At 36.4% G+C, this 16,966-nt stretch overlaps 1 pseudogene; it reads left to right on the top strand.

Moving 5' to 3' along the window:
• Nucleotides 1–2,855: 2,855 nt before the first annotated feature.
• Nucleotides 2,856–12,594, top strand: LOC132565414 (uncharacterized; annotated as a pseudogene).
• The last annotated feature ends 4,372 nt before the right edge of the window (nt 12,595–16,966 follow it).

Below are 16,966 nucleotides of genomic sequence, written 5' to 3'. Positions count from 1 at the left end.
ACGATGTCACATCCTAGTATTAGACACACTGTAATGTGTTCCTGATAGTGAATGTCCATCACGATGTCACATCCTAGTATTAGACACACTGTAATGTGTTCCTGGTGGTGAATGTCAGTCACGATGTCACATCTTAGTATTAGACACACTGTCAGATGTCCCTGAGAGTGAATGTCCGTCACGATGTCACATCCTTGTATTAGACACACTGTCAGATGTCCCTGAGAGTGAATGTCCGTCACGATGTCACATCCTAGTATTAGACACACTGTCAGATGTCCCTGATAGTGAATGTGAGTTCACGATGTCACATCCTAGTATTAGACATGCTGTAATGTGTTCCTGGTGGTGAATGTCCTTCAAAACGTCACATCCTTGTATTAAACACACTTTAATGTGTTCCTGCTAGTGAAAGTCCGTCACGATGTCACATCCTTGTATTAGACACACTGTCAGATGTCCCTGAGAGTGAATGTCCGTCACGATGTCACATCCTAGTATTAGACACACTGTCAGATGTCCCTGATAGTGAATGTCCGTCACGATGTCACATCCTAGAATTAGACATGCTGTAATGTGTTCCTGGTGGTGAATGTCCTTCAAAACGTCACATCCTTGTATTAAACACACTTTAATGTGTTCCTGCTAGTGAAAGTCCGTCACGATGTCACATCCTTGTATTAGACACACTGTCAGATGTCCCTGAGAGTGAATGTCCGTCACGATGTCACATCCTAGTATTAGACACACTGTCAGATGTCCCTGATAGTGAATGTCCGTCACGATGTCACATCCTAGTATTAGACATGCTGTAATGTGTTCCTGGTGGTGAATGTCCTTCAAAACGTCACATCCTTGTATTAAACACACTTTAATGTGTTCCTGCTAGTGAAAGTCCGTCACGATGTCACATCCTTGTATTAGACACACTGTCAGATGTCCCTGAGAGTGAATGTCCGTCACGATGTCACATCCTAGTATTAGACACGCTCTAATGTGTCCCTGATAGTGAATGTCCGTCACGATGTCACATCCTAGTATTAGACAAGCTGTAATGTGTTCCTGGTGGTGAATGTCCTTCAAAACGTCACATCCTTGTATTAAACACACTTTAATGTGTTCCTGCTAGTGAAAGTCCGTCACGATGTCACATCCTTGTATTAGGCACACTGTCAGATGTCCCTGAGAGTGAATGTCCGTCACGATGTCACATCCTTGTATTAGACACACTGTCAGATGTCCCTGATAGTGAATGTCCGTCACGATGTCACATCCTAGTATAAGACACACTGTCAGATGTCCCTGATAGTGAATGTCCATCACAATGTCACATCCTTGTATAAGACACACTGTCAGATGTCCCTGATAGTGAAAGTCCGTCACGATGTCACATCCTAGTATTAGACACACTGTCAGATGTCCCTGATAGTGAATGTCCGTCACGATGTCACATCCTAGTATTAGACACACTCTAATGTGTCCCTGATGGTGAAAGTCAGTCACAATGTCACATCCTAGTATTATATTCACCGTAAGATGTCCCCTATGGAGATCTGCTTGTCACAATGTTCCCCCTGAGTAATCCAGTTTCCTTGAGCACCTTGGTTCGGGCCAAGTATTATACTTAAAAGTGCTGAAAATAATATGACAATTATATTACATAATGATGTTTGTGTTTATTTTGGATGTCAGTGGTGGCTATGTTGCCGATTATCATCATATGGATTGGGAAAACATTAGATAAAATGAAACGATAGGGAATATTTTAAAAAATATTACATACTGTAATTTTTTCACATTATCACATTTTTTAAAAAAAGAGGTCGTGATGGTTTGCTCAAGAATATGAGAAACAATTATCCCAAATCAATTGTTTATCATTAATGACATGAAACTGAGTAAAATAATCCTTCACCAGTGACCATGGGTTGAACCAGCCACCAACCAGACCAACCGGTCAAATAAATTTTCTACCTGGTAACACTACCATTAACTTGGTTCCGGGACTTTGTAGCTACAAGTTAGTCCTATAACCGGAGTTGCTGGGTTACACGTGCACATGAACATATAGGTTCTGTTCGGTAGGTATATCCACCACACCCTCGTTCCGGTTTCTGGGTGGTGGTCTGACTTCCCCAATGGTGGTCACTGGTTACTTCAACTGTCAGTGAATACCATGGTGTGCGCCTGTGTCATTAGAGATGGTAAAAAAACAAGTGTTGTGCCTTTGCAGTCCTCTTTCAGTCTGCCCTCTCAGGTATGATGATGATGGTTTCTTGTCTTCGTGACTCTGCCCTCTCAGGTAGCATGCCAGCTGGTTTATACACCACTGGAGAGTGTCAAACGTCAGGCCTACTCATGCACTATAAACACACATTGACATGTGCTCTATGCACCGGGGTACGGATACACAGGCAATACTAGGTGCTCAGTATTTCTACCACTTAAGACAGGCAAGGTGATATATTTCCAAATAAGATGTATCAATTTACAATCATAGATATACAAGTACAAATGATTAATTCCAATTATGTCATTAATCAACGTTCATCACAACATCGATGGTTATGTTTATTTTGGGTGCCAATGTTTATGTTGATGATAATCATTTTCATCATATTGATTGGCAAAATCATATAAACACTAGACGTACTGAAACGATAGCGAACATTTTCGAAAATAAAAGAGAAATGAGAGAGGGGGAATATATATATATATATATACACACACATACATATATTCTCGCTGTGCGTCGAACTGCTCTATCTGGTTCACACCGGAACCGGATATCACCTGATATGGCAAGATGTTACGTCAGGTTATTTAGGTTATTTTCAGGTCAAAGGTTTACCAATATGGCGACGAAAACACTTTTGTTTGCAATAAGCAACGTAATATTTTTCGTGAAAACAGTAAGTATCTGTTGATTTTATCTTTACATATTAGCTACTGACTGGCCAAGTTCTGTCGGAAATGCCTGTTAAAAAGTGTATTCGTCTGTAACAAATTTAACCTGGCTCAATGATCAACTCAATTATTTGCCTTTGTGTTTACATTTTATCAAACGTGTCGATAAGAGCTTTTGTTTCATTTCAATGTTTAATCGTTTCGTTGAATATGTTAAGGTTGAAATTATAGTAAGCTTTGGCATTAAGTTTTAATGTTGTAACTGAGGGACCTTTTTTGAGAACAGTTTCGTCTAATGGATCAGGGACAACGACACTAATTCGATAAACATAAGTGTTCGCGTCTAAACTACATGAAGCCGTTTGTTGTGGTATTCATGTACATGCATGACATAATTCACAATTGATTTTCACTGAACCTGAGACAACTAGGCAACATTTAAGATGTAGTATTGTATTAGTAATTGCTACTGTACTTCAAACTCTACTAATTATGTAATCAACAAAATTTAGAGATATCTTCTTATTAAGATGAGACCTTTCATTATTTTTTCAGGAAAATATAGATTTGACATCTTTTTTTTATACATGCTTTGTAATGGTAACACTCCTAATTTAGCTTCGATTCAAAAATACTGTTGATATACCTGCAGCAATATATATATAGTTTTTCAAGTTGTTGGATGAAAATATTCTGATATAGACTTTTCATAATCAGTCTGGAGTCAAGTAAATCCAGACAGATATAAAAAAGTTGATAGAATATCAATATAATACAGACTTCTCAGCATTATAATCTGATAGTTAATATGTAAATATCATCCATTTGAAAATTATTCTTGTTTGCATATGTATATGAAGTATCATGGATGGTTTACTAGTCTTACGTTAAAGAGAAGATCTCTCCAGCCAAGCGTAGTATCGCAGGAAGTATTAGCCATGGTTACATGACAAACATATATAAGTGTGATTATTGATTGTTTTTTTCGTTTTCAGGTATCTGCTTATTACTGTAACAATGACAGGTAAGAATATTAATGACTGATTTTTGGACATAGAAGAAATTTTTCACTGGACAGTGGTCAGTCTTGTAATGATCAACACAATCTCTCTGAGGCATTTAGCTCATATACCGGTATTACATGTTGTTAATACATTATGAGTCTTGCTGACCTACCATTCTGAATTTCTGCTTGTCTGATCTCTATATTTATTTGCTATCACTGCTCTACAATAAAAGAAGAAACTCGCACTAAAAGTAGGACTTTTAAACAAACTTATTTTGGTAAAATCAAATTTAAGCCAATATTTACTTTCAACAAATAGGTGCAATGATGAATTTGTGAATGTGCAAGAATTGTTATATGAACAACATACAGAAACTGAAATTAGTACAATCATATTTTAGAGCAATATTTTGAGTGTGAAAAGTGCTGGAATCAAATTACTGCTAAAATGTGTACAGTACAGCAACATAACAAATATTAATCAGAAACAATGATTTATATAAAGTAAAAGATACTGATGACATGGAACTGTTAAGGGTCTTGATCAAGGCACTTGATTTAAGAGTATGCACTAGTCCATATATGGTAATGGTAAACCAAGTGGAATCTGTGTGACCATGATAATTCTATGTTCTCTTACAGGTGTAAAGAGACTGAATACTGCTGTGGTAACAACATCTGTTGTGTGTCCTACACTGTATGGCAGCTCTGGTACTTTTGGTAGGTATTACTGTGTTATATCCATTATACATTCAGGGTTTTCCATAAAAGCCAGTCGCCGGCCAATTTGACCGTCTGCTTTGATCATTTGGCCACCTACACCAATCCAGTTCCGTAATAATGTTCCGTACACGACTACACATACACAGCAGGCCAGCCTCCTACTTTCACTACACAGCCTACTACTAACAAAATTATGGAAAACCCTGTACATTAAATCACATTTTATATTAATTATGCTGGTAGACAGTTGATTATGAAGACATGAAATCTCGCACCACAGTCAATGTGTGATTTCTGTCTGTCTTGTATATTTACACAACCTTTATTGGGAGCCATGATAGTTCAGTCACTGAAGTGTTGGCCTATATAACCTGTGGTGAAGATCTCAGGTGTTTGGCTCTGTGCTTCCTAAAAGAAGTGCTTTGTGGAAGCTGTGAAATTAATCAGTCTGCTGCCGTGGTTGTTCTTGGGCAGGTAATTTTATTCCAATTACCAATGGCTGTCATGTGATGGGCCTCCTGCATGTTTTACATAGAGGTAGCCACCAGCTGCTACAAGATGGCCCCCTACTGTTCAAAGGGTGATAAACAAAGTAAACAGAAGAAACATAATTATAATGAGCACATATCCAGTTGAAATATAAATTGTTACATTGGTTTGGATTTTCAGGTTTGGTATTGTGCTGTTCCTGGTGATGCTGTTCATGTGTATCTGCCTGTGGAAATACAGATATAGGGACCGTCTTCTTATCAATGCTTACAGACACATGTCCAACCTCAAAACAGACAAGGTAGGTATCTCAAATAATTCTATACAGAGATGTCTGACACAGAGACAGTCAAGGTAGATTACTAGATATAAACATGTCCTACATATAGACAGACAAAGATGGTTACTAGATACAGACATGTCCTACATACAGACATGGTAGGTTACTAGATACAGACATGTCCTACATACAGACAGACAAGGTAGGTTACTAGATACAGACATGTCCTACATATAGACAGACAAGGTAGGTTACTAGATACAGACATGTCCTACATACAGACAGACAAGGTAGGTTACTAGATACAGACATGTCCTACATACAGACAGACAAGGTAGGTTACTAGATACAGACATGTCCTACATACAGACAAACAAGGTAGATTACTAGATATAAACATGTCCTACATATAGACAGACAAAGTAGGTTACTAGATACAGACTTGTCCTACATACAGACAGACAAGGTAGGTTACTAGATACAGACATGTCCTACATACAGACAGACAAGGTAGGTTACTAGATACAGACATGTCCTACATACAGACAGACAAGGTAGGTTACTAGATACAGACATGTCCTACATACAGACAGACAAGGTAGATTACTAGATACAGACATGTCCTGCATACAGACATAGTTACTAGATACAGACATGTCCTACATACATACAGACAAAGTAGGTTACTAGATACAGACATGTCCTACATACAGACAGACAAGGTAGGTTACTAGATACAGACATGTCCTACATACAGACAGACAAGGTAGGTTACTAGATACAGACATGTCCTACATACAGACAGACAAGGTAGGTTACTAGATACAGACATGTCCTACATATAGACAGACAAAGTAGGTTACTAGATACAGACATGTCCTACATACAGACAGACAAGGTAGATTACTAGATACAGACATGTCCTGCATACAGACAGACAACGTAGGTTACTAGATACAGACATGTCCTACATACATACAGACAAAGTAGGTTACTAGATACAGACATGTCCTACATACAGACAGACAAAGTAGGTTACTAGATACAGACATGTCCTACATATAGACAGACAAAGTAGGTTACTAGATACAGACATGTCCTACATACAGACAGACAAGGTAGGTTACTAGATACAGACATGTCCTACATACAGACAGACAAGGTAGGTTACTAGATACAGACATGTTTTACATACAGACAAGGTAGGTTACTAGATACAGACATGTCCTACATACAGACAGACAAGGTAGGTTACTAGATACAGACATGTCCTACATACAGACAAGGTAGATTACTAGATAGACAGACAAAGATGGTTACTAGATACAGACATGTCCTACATACAGACAGACAAGGTAGGTTACTAGATACAGACATGTCCTACATACAGACAAAGTAGGTTACTAGATACAGACATGTCCTACATACAGACAGACAAGGTAGGTTACTAGATACAGACATGTCCTACATACAGACAGACAAGGTAGGTTACTAGATACAGACATGTCCTACATACAGACAGACAAGGTAGGTTACTAGATACAGACATGTCCTACATACAGACAGACAAGGTAGGTTACTAGATATACAGACATGTCCTACATACAGACAGACAAAGTAGGTTACTAGATACAGACATGTCCTACATACAGACAGACAAGGTAGGTTACTAGATACAGACATGTCCTACATACAGACAGACAAGGTAGGTTACTAGATACAGACATGTCCTACATACAGACAGACAAGGTAGGTTACTAGATACAGACATGTCCTACATAGGTTACAGATACAGACATGTCCTACATACAGACAGACAAGGTAGATTACTAGATATAAACATGTCCTACATACAGACAGACAAAGTAGGTTACTAGATACATACATGTCCTGCATACAGACAGACAAAGTAGGTTACTAGATACAGACATGTCCTACATACATACAGACAAAGTAGGTTACTAGATACAGACATGTCCTACATACAGACAGACAAGGTAGGTTACTAGAGACATGTCCTACATACAGACAGATACAGACATGTCCTACATACAGACAAGGTAGGTTACTAGATACAGACATGTCCTACATACAGACAGACAAGGTAGGTTACTAGATACAGACATGTCCTACATACATACAGACAAAGTAGGTTACTAGATACAGACATGTCCTGCATACAGACAGACAAAGTAGGTTACTAGATACAGACATGTCCTACATACATACAGACAAAGTAGGTTACTAGATACAGACATGTCCTACATACAGACAGACAAGGTAGGTTACTAGATACAGACATGTCCTACATACAGACAAGGTTACTAGATACAGACATGTCCTACATACAGACAGACAAGGTAGGTTACTAGATACAGACATGTCCTACATATAGACAGACAAAGTAGGTTACTAGATACAGACATGTCCTACATACAGACAGACAAGGTAGGTTACTAGATACAGACATGTCCTACATACAGACAGACAAGGTAGGTTACTAGATACAGACATGTCCTACATACAGACAGACAAGGTAGGTTACTAGATACAGACATGTCCTACATACAGACAGACAAGGTAGGTTACTAGATACAGACATGTCCTACATATAGACAGACAAGGTAGGTTACTAGATACAGACATGTCCTACATACAGACAAGGTAGGTTACTAGATACAGACATGTCCTACATACATACAGACAAGGTAGGTTACTAGATACAGACATGTCCTACATACAGACAGACAAGGTAGGTTACTAGATACAGACATGTCCTACATATAGACAGACAAGGTAGGTTACTAGATACAGACATGTCCTACATACAGACAGACAAGGTAGGTTACTAGATACAGACATGTCCTACATACAGACAGACAAGGTAGGTTACTAGATACAGACATGTCCTACATACAGACAGACAAGGTAGGTTACTAGATACAGACATGTCCTACATACATACAGACAATGTAGGTTACTAGATACAGACATGTCCTACATACAGACAGACAAGGTAGGTTACTAGATACAGACATGTCCTACATACAGACAGACAAAGTAGGTTACTAGATACAGACATGTCCTACATACAGACAGACAAAGTAGGTTACTACAGACAGGTCCTACATACAGACAGACAAGGTAGGTTACTAGATACAGACATGTCCTACATACAGACAGACAAAGTAGGTTACTAGATACAGACATGTCCTACATACAGACAGACAAAGTAGGTTACTAGATACAGACATGTCCTACATACAGTAGGTTACTAGATACAGACATGTCCTACATACAGACAGACAAGGTAGGTTACTAGATACAGACATGTCCTACATACAGACAGACAAGGTAGGTTACTAGATACAGACATGTCCTACATACAGACAAGAGGTAGGTTACTAGATACAGACATGTCCTACATACAGACAGACAAGGTAGGTTACTACATTAATTCATTTACTTCATATAGACTTACAAGGTTTGTTACTAGATACAGACATGTCCTACATACAGACAGACAAAGTAGGTTACTAGATACAGACATGTCCTACATACAGACAGACAAAGTAGGTTACTACATGATACAGACATGTCCTACATACAGACAGACAAGGTAGGTTACTAGATACAGACATGTCCTACATACAGACAGACAAGGTAGGTTACTAGATACAGACATGTCCTACATACAGACAGACAAGGTAGGTTACTAGATACAGACATGTCCTACATACAGACAGACAAGGTAGATAACTAAATATAAACATGACCTACATACAGACAGACAAAGTAGGTTACTAGATACAGACATGTCCTACATACAGACAGACAAGGTAGGTTACTAGATACAGACATGTCCTACATACAGACAGACAAGGTAGGTTACTAGATACAGACATGTCCTACATACAGACAGACAAGGTAGGTTACTAGATACAGACATGTCCTACATACAGACAGACAAGGTAGGTTACTAGATACAGACATGTCCTACATACAGACAGACAAGGTAGATTACTAGATATAAACATGTCCTACATACATACAGACAAGGTAGGTTACTAGATACAGACATGTCCTACATATAGACAGACAAAGTAGGTTACTAGATACAGACATGTCCTACATATAGACAGACAAAGTAGGTTACTAGATACAGACATGTCCTACATACAGACAGACAAGGTAGGTTACTAGATACAGACATGTCCTACATACAGACAGACAAAGTAGGTTACTAGATACAGACATGTCCTACATACAGACAGACAAGGTAGGTTACTAGATACAGACATGTCCTACATACAGACAGACAAGGTAGGTTACTAGATACAGACATGTCCTACATACAGACAGACAAGGTAGGTTACTAGATACAGACATGTCCTACATATAGACAGACAAGGTAGGTTACTAGATACAGACATGTCCTACATACAGACAGACAAGGTAGATTACTAGATACAGACATGTCCTGCATACAGACAGACAACGTAGGTTACTAGATACAGACATGTCCTACATACATACAGACAAAGTAGGTTACTAGATACAGACATGTCCTACATACAGACAGACAAATTAGGTTACTAGATACAGACATGTCCTACATACAGACAGACAAAGTAGGTTACTAGATACAGACATGTCCTACATACAGACAGACAAGGTAGGTTACTAGATACAGACATGTCCTACATACAGACAGACAAGGTAGGTTACTAGATACAGACATGTCCTACATACAGACAGACAAGGTAGGTTACTAGATACAGACATGTCCTACATACAGACAAGGTAGGTTACTAGATACAGACATGTCCTACATACAGACAGACAAGGTAGGTTACTAGATACAGACATGTCCTACATACAGACAAGGTAGATTACTAGATATAAACATGTCCTACATACAGACAGACAAAGTAGGTTACTAGATACAGACATGTCCTACATACATACAGACAAAGTAGGTTACTAGATACAGACATGTCCTACATACAGACAGACAAGGTAGGTTACTAGATACAGACATATCCTACATACAGACAGACAAGGTAGGTTACTAGATACAGACATGTCCTACATACATACAGACAAAGTAGGTTACTAGATACAGACATGTCCTACATACAGACAGACAAATTAGGTTACTAGATACAGACATGTCCTACATATAGACAGACAAAGTAGGTTACTAGATACAGACATGTCCTACATACAGACAGACAAGGTAGATTACTAGATATAAACATGTCCTACATACAGACAGACAAGGTAGGTTACTAGATACAGACATGTCCTACATACAGACAGATAAGGTAGAAAACTGTAACATACAGACATGTCCTACATACAGACAGACAAGGTAGAAAACTGTAACATACAGACATGTCCTACATACAGACAGATAAGGTAGAAAACTGTAACATACAGACATGTCCTACATACAGACAGATAAGGTAGAAAACTGTAACATACAGACATGTCCTACATACAGACAGATAAGGTAGAAAACTGTAACATACAGACATGTCCTACATACAGACAGATAAGGTAGAAAACTGTAACATACAGACATGTCTGATAGTGAAATACATTATTTGATATTCAGAATTTGACCCAGAATCAGAAGGTTGATTCATTTTGAGATGTTTAGAGGGAAGTTGTTTTTGAAGCAATGTTTGAAGAAAAAGACATTTGAATTATTTCTTAATTGTTTGATCTAATGTTGCAAACGATAGATAAGATATGTTAACTGCATAAGAAAATAATATTTTTGTTTTGTTTCAGTCGGACCCCTTTAACTTTGTCAAGTCAGATACCACAATCCCTACCCAGTCACAAGGGAAGTACCACCCAATTCAGCAGAATGTACCAGCCACTTACAATGAGACCACAGAGCAAAACTACACAAAGTCCTATGGTGGTCAGCACTAGCAACACCTTAAAGTGCATCTCTCATACACACATTTGTTCAATTGCAATTATCATCATGTAAAACTCATTTGTTGACAGTCATATCAATTTTAGTTGGTATGTAATATTAGCTCACCTGGCACAAAGTGCCTGTGATCTAATGCGATGGTGCAACATCCATTTGTCGTCAACATTTTCTTTCCTTTCTAGAATTTGAAACATGTTACAAGCTTCTAGTAAATGTAATGAATATGGTGGATATTTCATCATGAAACATATACGTTCCATTACAATTACATAACAGGTGAGCAATACAGGCGTATTGTGCATTTTGTTATAAATCTTGTCAAGACAGTGATCCCCAGTGAGACTTTATTGACTCTGATGGAGCTCGTCACGCGGTTGGTAACTCTACAAGCTTGCTGGTGCTCAGCTAACGACTCTGTACTATTCACACATCTATAATTCAAACCTAATGATACCTTTGAATAATTTGTAAATTTGGTTGTCTTAAAAAGGCAAACCAGTGGTGACAATTTTTGTTACATTTTGGACAAAGAATACAGTGAGAAAAAATGTTGATCAAGACTAGTAATATTGACAGAAATATGTGTTGAATCTGACAAGCTTTATATACTTTGGTGTGGATTACAGATATTGATATCTTCTGCAGTGTTGTTGGATGGTTAGGGACCACATGAATTATGACTGACAATTAGTAGGATCACTTTTCAGCTGTTACAGATTACATTTGTCCTTACAAATTGTACTTTTCACATGGAACATAATCTACTTACCTGTAGAGAACTTACCTGTGTGTTTATACATGGTTCTTCTTGTTTTCATAGAGAACGTACCTGTGTGTTTATACATGGTTCTTAATGGTTTCATAGAGTACTTACCTGTTTTCACGAAGTACTTACCTGTGTATTCACAAAGTACTCACCTGTGTTTTCACCAAGTAATTACCTGTGTTTGTACAAAGTACTTACCTGTGTTTTCACAAAGTGTGTACCTGTGTTTTCACAAAGTACTTACTTTTGTATTCACAACGTACTTACCTGTGTTTTAACAAAGTACTTACCTGTGTATTCACAAAGTAATTACCTGTGTTTTCACAAAGTACTTACTTGTGTATTCACAAAGTACTTACCTGTGTATTCACAATGTACTTACCTGTGTTTTCACCAAGTAATTACCTGTGTTTTTACAAAGTACTTACCTGTGTTTTCACAAAGTGTGTACCTGTGTATTCACAAAGTACTTACCTGTGTTTTTACAAAGTACTTACTTGTGTTTTCACAAAGTGTGTACCTGTGTTTTCACAAAGTACTTACTTTTGTATTCACAACGTACTTACCTGTGCTTTTACAAAGTACTTACTTGTGTTTTCACAAAGTGTGTACCTGTGTTTTCACAAAGTACTTACCTGTGTATTCACAAAGTACTTACCTGTGTATTCACAAAGTACTTACCTGTGTTTTTACAAAGTACTTACTTGTGTTTTCACAAAGTGTGTACCTGTGTTTTTACAAAGTACTTACCTGTGTATTCACAAAGTACTTACCTGTGTTTTTACAAAGTACTTACCTGTGTTTTTACAAAGTACTTACCTGTGTATTCACAAAGTACTTACCTGTGTATTCACCAAGTGTGTACCTGTGTATTCACAAAGTACTTACCTGTGTATTCACAAAGTACTTACCTGTGTATTCACAAAGTACTTACCTGTGTATTTTCTCAGATTTCTATGATTGTTTTCACTTCACAAGACTTCTAAGTTGCAAGAATTTTTGAAGTTAACATGTTTTCTCATTTTTGCCCCAATATAGCCTTTATAGATCAAGTTGTGGGCTTTACCAGGCAAATTATTTGGCTTATTTGCAGTGATCTGGAGACTCTGCGAACTGCTTTGTTCACAGCCATTGAAAATCAATTAGTCTGCAAAGGCCAAACGTCAAAGATCCCATGTTAGCCTTGCCTTTCTCAGTTAGCTTTTCAGTGAAAATCAAAATGATATGAGACTTTCAGAAAACATCTTTGTGCAATTGTTGAATCTCATCATTGTTAATCATATGCATATATATTTAGTGTATACAGAGAAGACATTATTTTTAGAATTGATCATCTTAATTTAATACATTATTGTCAATATATGATTTAATTAAAGTTAGATTAAAAATATTGATCTGAAATAAGAAGGGCAGAGGTTTGAGGGAGGGTAGGTGGGGGAGGGGGGGGGGGGGGGGGGGGGGGCACAAAATCTCAATCAGTGTATCCAAAAGGGATATTATAAAATCATATTGTACTTTTCTAAAATTCTGAGGTTTGAGGAAAAAAGTTACTTTGTGGGGTCTTAATAACAATGATCAAGAGTTATCAAAAAATCTTCTAATACTTTATTAATCAATTGACTTAAGATAGCCTATGAAACCATTGAAAATAAATTCTAGTCCCATGAGAATTAATACTGGTAGTACATACCCACAAAAGCAAGGAAGGAAAAAGGTGCAGCTTATAATCCAGAAAATACAGTAGGTTTGCAGGATATGGATATAATACTGAAAGGTAGAGTATCCAGTATCCAGCAAACAGACTTATGGTCAACTATTTTGCTTTTATCTTTTACAGGAATATTTGGCAAAAACAATGTTGATTAAGCAACTGCAATGCTGAATATAGTACAACTCCTATGTGACGTACACTAAGCTGAAGCAATATTCTAAAAGATTAGGGAAATAACGGGTTTTACATGGGATAAGTGTATCCGACATTGGCAGAGGTGGGGAAATATATACTAGTACCCTGTAGTTCTCCATGTGGTGATGTATTGGGAATGCTAGTATATATATAGTTACCATAGACTTAGACTATTGAAATAAAAGGTATATAACAGAGGTAAATCTTTAAAAGAGTTGCATATCAAAGAGGTTTAGAGGTGAAAGTGATTTTTAATTGTTGAAGGGAGAAAACTTATCATTTAGAATGACAATTTTATTATTGCATGTATAAGTAGAGAGAAAAAAAAAGATATAGCTATTTTTTTCTGGTCATGGTATAATGTAAACTTTATTTATTAATTATTCAGGGAAAACCCACATGATTTTATAGGTGACCCTGTTCCTTCTTGCAGTCACTGTGGGAATCGAGCCCTGGTAGTATTGATGAAAGGCAAGTGTGTTACCAATGGCAACTTGACCACCTAAAATTGTAAAATTCATTATTTTGTTGAAAATATCTTGAAGTTTTGAATATGATTATTCGAATTACGATCAATATGATGAACTTTCTGTTTGTGAATTTTGGGAGCAAGTCTTACATAAAAACTTGGTTTAGTAAGTTTTCTCAAGCTGTACTCATTCATATACATTACAGGGCTGTTGATGTTAAAATAGCATTAATACCATATATCAATATGCTGAACCCTATTTTTTCATGTTTATGGGGCACAAAAGGGATATATGTATGGGAATTTTGGGAGCAAGTCTTGTAATAATATGTTTTAGCAATTTTTTTTAAAAAATAGTACTGGATAGCAATATGCAGAGCCATATTTTTCCTATTTATTGGGCTGAAAAATGTAAATTCGTATTTACATAAAATATGTCATCAATAGGGAACTATGCTGTTCTCTTGTTTTACTATTGTATTTCCATTAGACAAGGATCAGATGGGAATTAGTTGTATATAACCTTGAATGTTGTTGTTTTTTTAATGTTTGATCATGTAGTTATTTAACAGTATCTGCAGTTTGATGACGGCTGTTGGTCATGACCCATTACGCTAAAGAAGCAATATTTGTACAGTATCTGTGTGATATTAGATTAATTGTATTTATGTATATGTACAGAGTGTTATTGATTTTGTGAGAAATTTTGAGAAAACACAAGGACGTTTTACTCTTATACATTCTTTCATTTATGTATGTAAAGATTTTTTCTGTTGATATTGCTTAAATATTTTTTTTTTGGTTTCATCTGTTCAGATAGATTCTGCAGAGGAAAGTATGTGGAGGGTAGTTGATATATGCTTTGTTACCAGTGATGCAAATTTGAACACAATATTTATTTTTCAAATTCAGATAAAATTTCATTTCCATATTTATAAAGGTGTAGTGCACAGTCATTTTTCAGAGTTTTAAATCTTTCACATTCTTTTTTTTTTCTCTTTGTTTTAACTACGGGATGGTATATTTTGCTAGTTGTAGTTTGCAGGTTGTACAATAACTGTTTTAAAACTGTACAATGTATATAAGCCTCAGAGAGTCTGTGATAGGAAAATCCAAGTACTTATCAACTTACCCTGTTGTTTTTCTACTATTCTTCCTTTTATTATTCTCTGTTTATATCTATAAAAAAAAAGATTCTGAGAGATATATTTTCACTCATCAAAACATTTAACAGTTCAGCTTTAATGGTTAAGTAAATTTCCTGGGTATTGTTGAAAATGTAAGAAAGCATGTAATTAGACTCTCACATGAAAAAATCAGTTCTCAGTAAATTATAAAAAAAAACAAATAAAACAAAATTTTTAAAAATTTTCAAAAGCATTTTTCCACTTCCTTAGTTTGTCTGATATTTGAGATGATCAGGTGAATACAGATGCTGGTTTTTTCTCACACTGCTCTAATGATGACGGTGACAAATCAGTCTGGTCTGATTCACATACCTCTCATTGACAGTTACATTGTTAGTGAGAGGAGACATGGCTTCTGAACTTTCCTATAAAACTTTGAATGAAGGTACATCTGTGTATTTTGAATGATTATGGTGTGTGTTTGTGGTGGTAACAACCTGTCCTTGCTTCAATTAATACACTTTCATCTGTGTATATATTTCTGCCTCAAAAGTTGACCACCAAACACTTTATTTCATTTATATCTCATCCATATTTCTCAGGAGGACATTTGAGGGTGTTTTTTTTTTTTATTTATTTTTTGTTTTGAGTGAAATATCAGCTCTTAATATGCAGACACTAACTTCTGAAACGTTTGGACCTAGATTTGGTCATTATTTTCATTCAATCTGTATTTTATTTCTTATAGTAAGCGTGGACTGCACAAGTTATTATCAAGATCTTGGTAAGACCTGGCAAATCAGCTTTGTTTTTCCCATGTAGCTAGTGGAACATATTATAGTGTTAAATGAAGTCTGGTAGATCATGGATTGTTTGCTGACTGTCCACATTCAGTTACCAGGTATTAAAGGCTTGTTAAAATGACAAATTTTAAGACTCTTTTCATAAATCTCATATGGAAATGAAGGAATGTAAGATTCTGTTTATTACAATACTTAGATACTTTTGCAAACTTTTATGAAAAAAGTTTTTTTCAGAAGACAGATACAAAAAGTAAATAAGTGATGTCGTCACTCTATATATTTCTTTGGTGATGTCACAATGTATGTAATGACACCACAATGAAAACAAAGGAAACCTAAGTAAGTATAAGGAAAAATAGTAATGATAGGTAGTGGGTGTAATTACAATGATAAAAGGATAATTATGTGATAACAATAAATGTACCTATTTTGAAGAATGAGTGGATGGATGTCTTGTAGACATGACGCAATTGCCTATAATGGCATGATGGGTAACTTACATTGATTTTTTTAACTGAAAATGTTTTGATGTGGCAA

This window comes from Ylistrum balloti, unplaced genomic scaffold (genome assembly GCF_031769215.1).
Source record: "Ylistrum balloti isolate Yb309-2 unplaced genomic scaffold, AGI_CSIRO_Ybal_v1 Utg369722, whole genome shotgun sequence".
NCBI lineage: Eukaryota > Metazoa > Mollusca > Bivalvia > Pectinida > Pectinidae > Ylistrum > Ylistrum balloti.
Note: the sequence above shows the minus strand (reverse complement) of the source record. Positions and strands in the feature narration are given on the sequence as shown.